Source organism: Paramormyrops kingsleyae, chromosome 21 (genome assembly GCF_048594095.1).
Source record: "Paramormyrops kingsleyae isolate MSU_618 chromosome 21, PKINGS_0.4, whole genome shotgun sequence".
NCBI classification, from domain to species: domain Eukaryota; kingdom Metazoa; phylum Chordata; class Actinopteri; order Osteoglossiformes; family Mormyridae; genus Paramormyrops; species Paramormyrops kingsleyae.
In genome coordinates, this window is record NC_132817.1 from 17,284,683 (window position 1) to 17,299,147 (window position 14,465).

The 14,465-nt window shown below is 47.9% G+C and overlaps 1 pseudogene; it reads left to right on the forward strand.

Moving 5' to 3' along the window:
* The first annotated feature begins 744 nt into the window (after window positions 1-744).
* Window positions 745-13,485, forward strand: LOC140581443 (neuroligin-1 pseudogene; annotated as a pseudogene).
* Window positions 13,486-14,465: the final 980 nt, after the last annotated feature.

Here is a 14,465-nt window from a genome sequence, read left to right on the forward strand (position 1 = left end):
CATAAAAATGTCAGACCAATTTAAGAAGCTGTTTTGTAGTTAAGTGGCTTGTTTTGTGTTTGTTTTTTTGGAGAAAAAAATGACACTGTCGTGTGTAATTAACAGCTCCGGCCATTTCAATAACGTGCTGAAAAATGAACGAGTCTATTTAACGGTGTGAAGTAATAACAGATTATTTATGGAACCGTAGTGGGAATACACTGCAACTGGACATTTGAAAGAAGTTTAGCCTGGCATTGAAAACCAAAAAAAAAAAAAAAAAAAGATTTTTATAATGGAAGGCGAAAACAACATTACATGTTTTCCTTCCCATAGCAGTTCTTGTTCCAATAGTTAGAAGTTGTCCACACTGATCGTGCAGGGCATGCCCGGCGTGTACTTAGGAGTCCGACAGGAGGGATCGTGCCCACTCGGCCGAGCAGGTTGTTGACCCGCTAGCAGGATACCGTGAACCGGGATATATAGAGAGATGGGGCGATGATGGAGTAGCATGATGCAGCTTATGCAGAACCGTGAACGTCTGATATTAGCTGGATAGTTGTTTATATCATACGCCCCGGGGGCGAGAGCTTTAAAGCATCAGTCCCGAATTTCCGCTGCTTCCTTCAATAATTATAACCGTCATTTGTCTCTGAAAATAAAACCGTGCGGCGCTGCAGTTCCTTCAGCGGCCACTGGGCGCACCTTTGCTCCATGCAGAGCCTGCGATTCACCGCGCTTCATGCGCTCGGTACCGGGGGAAAAGGGGGCAAAGTCGGCGGCTTAACAGGCGGCGCAAGCAGAAACAGAAAGAGATGATGCGAAGAGGAAAGAAATATGAATCATTTACCATTGCAGTGTGTGGAGATGATGGGTAGAGATCTGCAAGAAATACCGTGGCCATTGTTTAAAATACACAAGCGTTTTGGATTTACGCTATTGTAATTTAGGTAATTTATATTAACAGTGGGAGGAAATCGCAGGATTGTTTTAATAGCCTTTTTGGATCTAAAAACGAACTACTGTGAAAACAAAATCGAGGATATCATTTAAAAATAGAATCGGTTTCATTTTGACTTGGTGAATTGAACGTAGCTGCATCGGGCTTTGGAGGGGAAGGAGTGTACTTTGGAGCACTTGGTATGGCAGAGAAGACGTCGGCGTGTGGTGGCAGGGCTACAAACCAAGTTTGATGGTAAATATAACGTTATTTTCTCAAAGTCAAAGTTGGCATTCAGTTATAGCTACCCGGGCATCTCGCGAGTTGATCTGTGTGGTAGTTATAATAGTATTTCTTAGGATATAGTGACAGAAAAATAAAACGGGGAGACACTTTTCCCGTGGCATTTTTGAAGCAGTATTCCCGTATTTCGGCATTAAACTATAATGCTATTTTTTAATTGCACTCAGTCATTGGTGTTTAAAGCAGCTTAGATCAGGTAAACCCGAATTTGTCGTGATTCACTTCATCGTCCAGTTGCCAAATACATAAAAAAACGACAGGCTCGATATTTATCCAAATAACTAAGCCGCATTAAAAGGCGTAATTACATTCAGCCTGCGTGCATTAGGTGTGAAATGAAAAGGCGGGTCTCGGGGTGCGAATGACGCTCCTTCTGCGCCAGCCAGCCGCGCCGGGCGTTTATTACCTACCTGCCGCTGTAGCGCCATGAAAAGCCCCTCATTCAAAGTGTAGCGGGACATCATCCTCATTGTCGCTGGATAAATCAATTTCCCGCAGCCTTAATTAAAATGAACCGGGCAAATTGAGTTATTTTATTAATTGACTTATAATTTATCCAAGACCCTGGGATAGGATATGACGAGGTGCAGGTAAATTGAAATACAGCCACGAAAACCAAAATAAGGGGTTTTATTTTTTTTATTATTTTTTTAAAACTTGCACCAGGCTATACATATGTCTGCGTGTAGGATACATAGCTGTATTGGACTAAGCAATACATGCAGTGGATAATTTTGATTAACACGAAGCCAGTAGAAAGATCCGATAAAATATTTCCTTTTTCATGCCACATTAAACATTATATAAAAAAAAACTCACTCCACTCTCATTATTTTCAGCAAGTGCAATTTCTCTGACTTTTAAGGGCTTGTAGGCAGGGAGGGGGGGGGGGGCAGAAGTGCAGGTCGGACGGCGAATCCCACAAAATGCTCCAAATTTACTTTTCTTTTATAGGCCTACATGCCGCCAGAGATTTCTTTGCATTATGCACGACCAGGTTTTCACTTTTTCCTATAGCTGCAATTACCATATCGAATACCATAGATTGTGCCGGGCGGTCCAGCCTCTGCCTTACCGAGGGAATAAATAAGGTGGTAATATAACGAGATTTCAAGGATCAGGGAATATTTTCGCAGGATTTCCACATCACGCCGTGACAGCTTTCTCTCCTCAAGTCTGTCTGCATCTCTACCCGCTCTGTACAGGGGAGGGAGCCACCAGGTCGTAAATAATGGTGCCATTCCCCAAACCGCTTACTAGAGCTCGCGCCCTTCTTTTTATGCACTCGTCCCTCTGTATATTGTACTGTATATAGTGCATTTAAACGAAAAAAATATATACTTATAAAATACTAGTATTAATGGGATGGCTACCTCCTGGCTAGATTTTAATACGTCCTTATAATATTTTAGTCTTTTAATTATATAATCGATGCTTTCTAATTCAATACTTTTTCACTTTACTTGTTTTAACTCCTTATAATTGTTGCTGCCTTGCATGCACACCGCGCACGTGCGTCACCCACTGCTTGCCATGCTGCTAAATGAACGCAGCGAGAAACGACTCGTTTCACCTCGAGACCCGTGAATCGTACGTGACGTTACAAGTCGCGAGGTAACGATGCTGCAGGAGCCTCCCGCTGGAGGTTAGCAGTGTTAACGTGCAGACTGATCTGCGCTGATTGTTTCCCGTCGCCTGCTATGACACGGTGTCTTGTTCCCTCGTGCAAGACAAGGGGCTGCCTTTGAACTTCTCGCTCGAAAGGAGCATTTGGTGTATGAGCCGTAGAGCCAGCTTTATGTGGACCATGTCCCGCGGCTATGGGGAGGGGGGGCTGGTGGTGGTGGTGGTGGTCCCACGACACAGCGGCAGACGGGACTGGGCCCTGGCCAATCAGGATCCTTCACGCCAAGCTTTACAGCAGAACGGCCCTTGGTGGACCAGATGTCAGCTGGGGGCTCTCAGAGCTATGATATGAAGCATTGCTTTGCCCAGGGATGTGACATGCCCAGAACAAGTCTTTGCTATTCCCACTGAGACCTGGGAGAGTCTTCTGTTTTCATTTCTCAGATCGATTCGTGCGTTTGCTTGTCACCGGAGAACGTACGACGTCGTTATCTGTCCTTTGTCGAGGGTTAAACCAAAAGCATAAGGCAGTAACAGTTTTTTGTAATTGCGCAGTCAATGCTAACTGGAAAAGTATTTTTTTTCCCCCGGATAATTGTAAGTTTACAGCATAAGGGTGCATTTCCAGGTTTGCTTACTGATTAAATGGCTGCGGCGGGTTTATTGTATCTGATTGGTGCGACTGACCTCCCTGGTACTCGACAGCATTTCCAGCAGTAGTGTTATACTGTTTTAGGCAGACCAGGGAGACTAGGGCCACGAGGGGGTTTCTGTTTTAATAACAACGCCTCTGTTGGCATGATTGCCCGCCATTGCAGGCCGCCCCCAGCTGACTCGCCGGCAGTGATTTTCACCTTCGGCCATGCTGATGCCCCTCAGCCGAGGTTTTTAACACCCAGTATAAATGAAGGGAGGTGGCACGTCCCGGGAGAGCTGACCCGGGATCAGATCCGCAGGCACGTCTCTATAAATGGCTCCCGGGAAGCTTAGTCGCACCTCCCCTGTTTCCTTTTGGGAGAAACGTCGGAGTTTGGAAACGAGCGACGCAGACTCGTGGTGGAGAGATGGGAGACGCTCCGTGCGGTACCTGCCTTAATGGACTCCCTTTTCATCCCGCCTGCTTGCTGATCGATTCCTGTCTTCGACACGTGTCGTCGTGGCCGTCAGGACCCGAGCGCCCGGACCACTTCCTGCGATTAATCAATCGGCCAGCTCCCGCATTATAAACCATGTGTCATGCATTTGGTCACATCCTCCCCCCTCTTCTCCTTACCTTCGTGTGACTGCGGTCTGCCAGTGGATTATGCCTCTGATTGCTGTTTTTCTCCTTAGAGCGGTGTGGGGTTCGAGAGTCCAATTTCTCACCTTTTGTCAGCTGCATTTGTCATCCCGGGAAAGGGGAAATATCTCTGTTTCTTTTTTCTTTCCGCCGAGGAAGGACAGCTTCGCCGGAGCGGGCCGCGGGCCGCGGGCCGCCAGAGACCAGGGGAGCTTCGGCGCCGCAACATCTGATGCTCGTGGGCGATATTGGAATATTTTCAGCCGAACGGAAGGAGGTTTAAACGCGCTGTGCGATCACAGCTTTTACCTTGCATAATCTGATCAGGCCCTGGATGCTGCGTGTTGTTGTCACAGAGGGGGATAATTGGTGACAGCGTGCACCCAAAGGGCGCTGTTTTTCAGACTGGTAAACTGTTTGGTGCGACATCTGAGCGTGAGCGTGCTGCTGGGAGTTTCACCCGACATGCATGAGCGGGTAGCAACGTGGAGTTAATGGGTGAATTTGTCTATGTGGACAGGAAGGGTTAGCCTGGCTGTTCAGGAGACCGTAGGGGGACAGTAGGGGGACAGTAGGGGGACAGTAGGGGGACGTCAGGAGGATGGCGAGTCACCTGCTCTCTTAAGGAAATGGACTCACCTTAAAAACCACTGATTACAGACCTTAAAGTTACTTAGTGCTGCACCGATGTAGAGATTTTCACCGATACTGATATATTTTTCTTTAATATTAAAAATACTGATAACTCGTTAACACCTGAGCTCCGCACACCTGTAGTGAAACCGACGTCGGTGATGTTCCTTCTTTAGATCCCGTGAATCTGTGTAGCAGCCACATCGTATAACTCAGCCAGTGAGACATCAGCGGAGTAGCATCGACCTGGGAGACTGTAGCGAGGTCCTAAGCGCCGAATCAGCCGACGAAATCCCTCGTCCTCCACTACGGAAAACGGATGAATGTCCCACGCAATCATCTACATTATTTTAGCGGTTATGTCAAGTTCAGCTCTAGTGCTACTAAATATAAATATTGCTGAAATCTGAATATTGACCAAGACTGACTCACTGGACCAATAGCAATGCCTTGTTTGTTAATTAAGGAACCATGAGTGATACCAGTACGCTAACTGATATATCGCCTCTAGTGGTACCGTCTTGTACCCCAGAGCAGGGTACCAAACCTTAACATCTCCAGTAGAACATCAAGCCAGCAAACCTCGCGTCGCTTTTGGCAAACTTGCTAACTTGCGTATAGGGGTGATATATATGTATAAAACACGATCACGTTCTTCACGTGCAGGAAAAACCCCCGCGGAGCAGATTTTTTTCTGCGATATCGCAGTCCAAGTGGCATGAATAATGAGTAATGAGTCGAAATAATGCACAGGATGGGGTTGCCATGACGAATCAATGCTGAGCTGCCGTAGTGAGGCGTGCAGAGTCTTTGGAGAGGTACAAGTAGACGAGCAAACGAAAGGCTCCAGAACGGCCCTTTGGTTAAGCAGTGATGCTCCACGCCATCGTTTTATGAATTTGATAGTTACAGTGCTTTACTCTGTATTACAGTTAGGTTGCTTGCAGTGGTATGCTTCCATCTATCCACCTTCCATATCTCCTTCACCCATCCATTTTGGGGTGAGGGGATACCCCAGACTTTTGGCAATTTAAAGTCTGTATAACAGCTTGTTTTTGGGCTGTGTGAGGACAGAGAGTGTCTGTAGGAGACCCACACGAACACAGGGAGAACCTACACTGTCACACACACACAGAGCCAGAGGCAGGGATCAGAGCCCCAGTCCTGCTGAGCCGCAGTACTAACCACAGCGTCACTGTGCCGCCCCCCCCCAGTGCTGCACCGCATTGATTTTATTCAGCCGGATGTTTCAGGCTCCTGATTTATTCGTATCGTTGGGTCCTGCGCATGCTGAAGCAGTTTAGCTGCCCGCTGTCTGCCTTGATTATTAATCGTAATATTGCTCGAACGTTTCTTTTGCATCTGGATACCGTTTGGCTAAGTGTAGAGGTCCATTTCCTTCCCTGTCTGGATGGGTGGTACGATGTGTGGGGGCAGGTGGGGTAGAGTCCTAAGGAGGTCAGCATGTCATCTCTGTCCACACGCCAGGGAATGCGATCAGGATTTAAACGCTTGTGGGAGTTTTACTTACAGAAAAATGTTCTGAGGGCAGAACGAAAAATGATTGGCTCAGAGAGTAGGTGGGTACAAGAAACTGGAGCAGGTGGGACCAACCAATCAGATGTCTTGGTCCCGCCTCCTCCAGTTGCTTGGACCCACCTCCTCTACAATCTGATTGGTTATGTCTCTGTACCAATCATTTTTCGTTCTGCCTTCAGAACACTCCCACGAGCGATTTAAACAGGGCAACCCATGTGTGGCTTGGATGCTCATCTAATGCATAGAAAGAGCTGGAAGTTTGCATCAGTGCTGTATCACTGGGTCCTGGCATAGAAGGTAGATTCTCCTGGAAGTGCATTAATTGCTGTGTAATTTCTTTTCTTTAAAAAAAATACGACCATGTGGCGTGACTGTCCTACAGACACAGCCGTATCGCGAACCATCGTCTCCTCCGCTCAGGTCTCTGGAGTTCCTGCCTACGCTGCAATTTCCTGTGGAGTCCAGCGATCGCTGTGGCGGGACCTGACTGAAATGATAAAACAGGAGGAGAGGGAGCAGCCGTCGGCATCGCCGCGGCAACACCGCGTCACATGACTGTGCTGCTGCCGCGGCCTGGAGTCCCCTGGTCTTAGAGAGTGTGTCATTTTGACACAGTGCGCTCAGTTACGGCAGCGAGGTGCGTTTGAACTGGAGCGGGACGTAGGCCTGGAGGAGAGAGCAAGGTGTTGACCTCTAAGAACAGCGTTTCAGCGTTTCAACCAGGCTATTACGGGGCCTTTTACTGCCAGTTTTACTGTGCTTTTGTGGGAGTAAAGCGGGGGTGATTTTACACGGCCACAGAGAGGGGGCGCCAAAGCTAATTTATGATGCCGTTCTCTTGGCTGGCTGCGGGCGTCTCACAGAAGTCGGCCTCCTTTCCTGTGGCGTAGACGCCGTGCCAACTAAGCGTATTGACCAAAATAGTCTCAAGACAGAACAGAGCCAAAAAAATGATGTCTGACCCCCTGTATCCCGGCCTCTCCCTTTTCCGGCGTCTTCCATCTCGGCGAAGGCAGAGAATAAGAGCCCTGAGCCCAAGGACAAACCATCTCTTAACAGCTACTGCCCCCAGGCCATCGGCCTTCTGAATAAGGACCCATGAGAAACTGTTTCATAATGTAAGCAGCCACTGCACAAACTTCGTACCCTGATGGACTGGTTTGCACAATTCATTTATTTATTTGATCACATGTTTGCCTCATCATTGCATATCTCATATATATATATATGTGTGTGTATATATAATTTTTTTTTTTGCCTCATTCTATTTACTGTCTTTGTACTTGTATACACAGATTTTTAGTTGTATGTTTAATTTGCTTAAGTCGTGATGCCCCCTGAACCAAAAGAAATGCCTTGTACTTCTATATACTTGCCGAATAAAGGATCCTGATTCTGATTCGGAATCTGACAAAGACCTTGTCTGTAAATTTCCCCCCAAGCCTCCGGAATGAGCTCAGGGTGGCCTAAGTCTGCTTTTAGGTAAACTTTATAATCCTGTGATGCTTTGTCTGTTGACTACATTTATTCTGTTTTTGCATTTCTGTCTGGTTGTGTTTCCCAGGTTCAGCCTGTTTTGAATTGTTAGGACTTTGGTATGAGTTAGTTCCTTATACGTTGTCAGTTTATTTTCCACTCTGTGTAGTTAGTCTGCAGGCTTTTTTGTGTGGGAGCTCAACTTGAGATTTGGCGAATCACCAGCTCTAAGTGTGTGTGTGCGTGTGTCTGTGTGTTTGTGCGTCTGTGTGTGGTCATGTGTATGTTGCATTGTGGGGACCTAATGTAATAAATGACATTTTTTCAGTCTCACTAGGGGACACTCAGTTTTATGTAAATCTATGACTTCAATCAAAAAACTAAAAATGCCAAAAGTCTTGTATTTTGTTTGGATACTTATGGTCAAAGTTCGGGCTGGGTAGGTCGTCATTGTTGGGATTAGGGCTTTTCCCATAGAAATGAATGGGGAGTCCCCACAAAGATATAGATACCTCATATGTGTGTGCCCCCCAACGGCCTGACTTCTCATCCAGGGATTCCCCTGATTTGTTGTTTTGGGGGTCTTTCGGGACCTTGTACTGGCTATGCGGTTACTGAAAACGGACGGACAAATTATCTTTGTGGCCTGTGTTTGTTCTTGTTGTTTTTCTTCTTCTTGTCAGTTTTATTCTTATTTTGATTAGTTGTATAGCATTATAATACTTTAACATATCATGAAAACTTTAACATCAGTCATGTTGTTGCGTAACAAACACTGTCACCAAACGGAGTTAAGGTGTATGTCTTCTGATGGATGCAAGATACCCATGCAGCTGGTTGTTATAACTTCAGATTCAATCATTTTTATGCGAGACTGCAGCTTAGATCCCATCTTGTGTTGATATGACACTTGAACTGCAGAAAAAAAATTCTATATGCTTAGTATCCCGAAGTGGCAGCCTTTAATCTAATGCTGTATAAGCCGGTAGAATCTCAACGCTTCTTCTGTAGGGTAACAGGAAGTACCCATCATTCTGCTGATGTAAGACTCAAACAGCAAATAAAACAGACATTTGCTGACAGACTGCTTGGCATTTTAACGTTTCTGGGAAGACAGGGGTTCTTTTGAGTGATAATAAAAGGAATTAAACTGTTTTGTTTGAATATCGTCCCCGACATCAGGAGCTTAATCTCCGGACGTGTTTGACGGACCTGCTCTTCGGGGTTCATTAGCAGAGCTTCACATAGTCCTGATCCAGTCCACATGGTTGACATATCTCCATCATGGGTCCAGCCACCTGGCTAACGGTGGCCCATCCTGCATGTCTGTTTTCCAGTAACACAGCCCGACCAATAAATAGCCCTCTGTAAGCTGGGGTGGGGGGTGCAGATCTCTACGGGTGGGGGCATCCATTCCAGTTCATTCCAGTGCCCACAGAAAGCCTTCAGATGCTTGCTTAGTTCTATAAAAATGCAGACTTAATGGTTTCATAACAAAAGTCCATTGACGGGCAATGTTTAACATATCTGCATATTATTTTATTTTTATTCAGTGTCTTAATTTTTTTTTTTTGATTAACTCAGTTTTGTTCTTCCCATTTTGCTATTAATTGCAATCGTAGTCACTGGCTCCCAAAGGGATCTTAAATGTTTGGTGTTTTATGTTTTTGCAGAGGTGTTACTAATTAAAAAGCACCCAGCGAGGCTGCTTGTCGATGAACTGTTTAACTCCGAACATCTCTTTTAGAACTACAATTTGGGTTTCAATTTATTACTATTAGATAATAATGTTTTACTTAAAATTACTGGTTGTTTCTAATGTGATATGCATTTTTTGCAGACAAATGAATCAAGTAACGATTTTTAAAATAAACCTAATAAATTTTACTGACTTAAGCAAGTGTCCCAAGAGTTTCTGTGAGCGCTGTCCATCATCCTGGGCTCTCGAAGGCCCCAGCATGCCCCCCCCCCCAACACCCCACCCCAGCGCCTGTTGTAACCCTTCCTAAAACATCACATCTCTCCAAGGTTGTTTTCATTTCTATCCTCTTTTTTTGCGGTTTATTTTTTTTTTCTTTTTCTTAGACAGACCTAAAACCATGTAAAATTAACCGCCGTTACGTTTGCCTCCAATGCTGTGATTAATTTGCTTCAAATCCTCTCATGATATGTTTGCTGAATCTCGAGGGCTCTCAGGGAGAGTGCCATATAAAAATAAGTGGCCTTTTTTATTTGGCGGTTGGAACATTCCGGAAAAGACAGAAACTCCAGCTGCCCATTCGGCCCCTATGGTGGTGAACCCCCCTCCCTCCCCCAGGGTGCCTTTTGATCGCGGTTTATGTAATTTACTGTGCCCCCGCGGAGGAGAGGAGCGAGGCACATAACACTGGCCATGTGCTCCGTTGCCGGCGTTGTATCTGTGCCGGATATGGGGGTCGTCGTGGTCGGGGGGGGCGGGGACTCGCCGGGCATCTTCACCCGAGTAATCGAAGCGTGCTCATCTGCTAACAAGGCACATTGCAAAAAACACTGGGTGACTCTTCGGTCAATCCCGGCGGTGCGATCGCTGTGTTCCGAAGACCCCGCAGTGTCTCAGGAGGAGACGTGTGTTTCCTTCAATGTCTCCCCCATCAGCTTTTTGTTGTCCTTCTGTAAGCTAGCTTACCCATTTACAGACACCCCCCAGCCCCTAAGCCACCCCCCATTGCTGCATCAAAGCCAGACAGTCAGCCAGCCAATTTGAAAGCTAAATATTTGGGAGCCCAATTCAATGTTTACCCACTTTGCAGACATTCCGATGATAAAGATGCAGAATATGTCTCAGTGTGCACTTGCCCCGCCCCCCCACCCTCGTTTGGTTAATCAGTAGAGGAATTTTGCGTGTCAGATCTTTGCTTGGGTGGCTCATAGGGTAACTTTATAGCCTCATGTCTCCACGGTTGGGGGTTGAATCCTACCCCTGCTCTGAGTGAAGTTTGAAGTTTGCATGGTCTTCCTGTGTTGGGCAGCTGGGTGGATTGTGTATCTAAATTGCCCACTGGGCGTGAGTGCCCTGTGATGGACTGGCATCCGGTTGAGGGAGTGCCCAGGCTTGTGCCTTATTTAGCCTGGAATCAGCTCCGGGCTCACCCTGGACCTGTACTGGGTAAGCAGCTGGAACATATGGGACCTTTAAACTGGTTTGTACTATAATATAATACTGGTCATGCTGTCCACGGTGTTTGTCTGCCTTGTGAGATAGATAGTTCAGGTCCAGAGAGTTAAAGTCCAGACCAAGGATTCAACCAACCTATTGAGTGTAAAGAATCACAGTCACTCAGCTGGTTGGTTGAAACAAAATCTTGATCTGGATTTTTACTTTCTGGATCTGTCCGATCCACCTTTTCTTGTGGCCTGTGCTGCCTGGGATACCCCCCCCCCCTCCCCCACACACACACAGCCCCCTTCAGGATAAGTGTTTGAAGATGGATAATTATGATGATTTTGCTTCCAAGGGAACGTAGGAAATTCTAGGATAGTTGGTCTTGTTCCCATGTGGAGATCCATATAAGCTCAACAGGGTGACAGAACGCAGGTTATATTTACGCTCTTTGTGGACAAAAGCAGCTGGTTTTCAGGCTCAGGGGGCAGGAAGGTGGCTGGTATCGTTCTCCAGGTTGGATGTATTAGCCACTGTAAGAGGTACTGTATGAATGCTTATAGTATAACCACGAGAAGATGCCATTTTCCCTTTCGTTTGATAACAGCATTACTCCTGTGGGGAGGCAGGAAGTTTTCATAGCTAACGTTTTACAAAGGTTTGCGGTAATCATCTATTAAAAAAGCTGAACTGTTTCAAATGCAGCCGAACGTCTGTGGGTGACTTCAAAGCCGCGGGAATGTCGGACGGAGCGTGTAAAGTGATGCGATCCGTCTCAGCGGTCCAATCGGCTGTTGGCTATTTTTAGCAGCGCTTCAGGAGGGGTAGGGCTCCACGGCACCATTGTGGGAGTCGATTCGCCTGCTGTTGACTCTGTGAAATCTGGTGTCACACCTGCACATTTGCTCCTATTGAACGTTCAGACGATTATCATTACGACACCCTCCGTTGGCCAGGCAGCCCTCGAGATGGGCTGGGATGGACCCAACTTTTAAACCGTTTCTTTTTCGATTCATATGAAAATGGACGTCGAAGTGGGGCGTCGGCGTGAAGGATTAGCTACTGTTACATTTATTCGGAGTGATTGTCCGGCTGTCGCAGGGCGGGGGGGTGTGTGTGGCTGAGCTGCGTTTAATTGATCTCGGGGAATGTTCCTCCGCACCCGGTTGTCTAATCCTGAATTTTCATAGAGTGTCTGAATATAGCACCAGAGACACATTAACATGGTTTGGGGACCCTGGGCTCTTTTATTAAGCAAGCTTAGTCAAGGTCCCTTTTTAGGTAATCCTGTGCATTAAAGCACCCCTTCGTAGCATCCAAAAATAAATAAAAAAAACAAAATCATTATTTTAATAATAAAAATCAACCACACTGGAACCGCGAACGGTACTATCGCCCTTGATCTCATTAATGGTGCTCTCATTAAGAACACATACACTGTATAACGAATAAACGAATGTGGTCAACGGCAGCCGGCTCACGACGTACTGTTTTCATCTTCCTGACGGTTTCCGTTCGTCGGAGCTTAATCTGCGGCTCGCTCAGGCTAGCTGAGAGGGGAGGAGGGGGCCAGAGATTAATAAGACGCTCCTTGATATCACCCAGCCTGCCGCCTCGTTATGTGAAGGTGGATTCGGTAGCAAAAGTACGAACGGGGAGCCAGAGGTGACTGATGAGGCGTCGGCCCGATATCGGAGTTGTTGCCATGGTAATGAACTCCTCTATGCCCATATATGGATATATGTATTCTAATTAGTAACTGTGTCGTTCCCCACAGGTCACTCGCACCCGGGGCCAAGCTGGATTTGATTTGTCGGCCGAGGGTCCCCCAGCAAATGGCCGCGCCCCCCGCCCGGCCGGCAAGGAAGCACGACTGTCAATAGGATTCGGCTGATGGATGGCGACAAGTGAGGATGATGCCCCCCCCCGTGCGAGTGAGATCGATGGGCCCCCCCTGCCATGTGCGCGCGCTCTGAGCGGCCTTGCCGGCTCGCGTCTGCCACGCTCCCCGCCCCCCCTCTGAGCGCCCCATCCCGCCTGCGTCTTTAGAGAGCTCGAGTGCCTCGGAGCTGTAGAGGGCCCGTCCGCCGTCACCTGGAGCGCGGTGGGAGGATGCCGGGGCGGAGCCCGCGGCCCGGTGGCCCCGCCTTCTCCCTGTGGGCACTGGGTGTGGCCTTGCAGGCGGCCGCCGTGACGCTGCAGCAGCAGAAGATGGACGACGTCGACCCTGTGGTCACCACGGCCTACGGCAAGGTCCGTGGCTTCAAAAAGGAGCTGGGAAACGACATCCTGGGTCCCGTGGTGCAGTTTCTTGGTGTCCCCTATGCGGCGCCCCCTACTGGTGGCCGCCGCTTCCAGCCCCCGGAGCCGCCCATACCATGGTCGGGCACCCGCAACGCTACCCAGTTTGCCCCGGTGTGCCCTCAGACGGTGCTGGAGGGCAGGCTACCCGACGTCATGCTACCTGTGTGGTTCACCAACGGCCTGGAGGTGGTTTCATCGTTTGTGCAGGACCAGAGCGAGGACTGCCTCTTCCTGAATATATATGTCCCCACTGAGGATGGTGAGTGACTCACGGGGGGCCGGAGGGAGCTGTTAGTGTTTCCCTAATCGTACGACGCCGCAGGATACAGAGCATGCTGCGTGCATGTTCTCCGTGCATGCCCCCCCGCTTCTTTGTGTGCGTGTGCGTGTGCGTTGCGCGTCTGTGTATGTGTCCCCCTGCTTACTGCGCCCAGTCTGTCCTGTGTGACGTGTCCCCGTCGCCTCGTCTGCATATGTGTGTGTAGGCGTGACGAGTGTGTCCCTGAGCCGGGCTGAATCCGTGACGATGACGGCCACCAGTAATGACATTAGATGGAGTGACGGAGCGCCTCTGTCCTCTTCTGTGTTCGTTTAGCCTGCGACCGTGTTGTTGAATGCTGTAGTGTGTCACGGGCGCCCATGTTATTCTTTAGTCTTCTATTCATTTTGCAGTAAAACGAATTACCAAGGAATGTGCCAGAAAACCGGGAAAGAAAATATGTAGGAAAGGAGGTATGTATCTGCTGGGCGAACGAAACACGCAAAGCTGTGTGCCGCGGAGAGAGAGAGAGAGAGAGGGCAGGGGCGGCCCATTTTCCACACCTCTACGAAGGCCCTCGGGTTTGGGGGGAGGCTGGACTCTGAGCGTCTGACGGAGGGATTGAAAGCCGGCAGGTGGGGCCCAGTCAGATTTTATTTGGGGTTAGCCGCCTGATCCTTCCTTAGTGGTCAGGTTTTTACAGCGTAAATTGGCCCGGAACTTGAAGCAGAATGTGAGATGGTCACTGGAGTATGACTATTACTCTGTTTTGGGGCGATTAAGGCCACACCGGGGTGTTTTCTGCCCAATAAAAGATACTGCTGCACTAAAAATTACATTTTTTTCAATGAGAAGTAACAGATCCTTATTCTCGTTATTTCAGAAACAGTCCTATTCTAAACGGCTTATGTTCTGCACACTAGTATCTATAGATAGTATGGGGCTTGGTTGTGTGTAAAACTGCAAAGAAAAATACTTGCTTTTATAG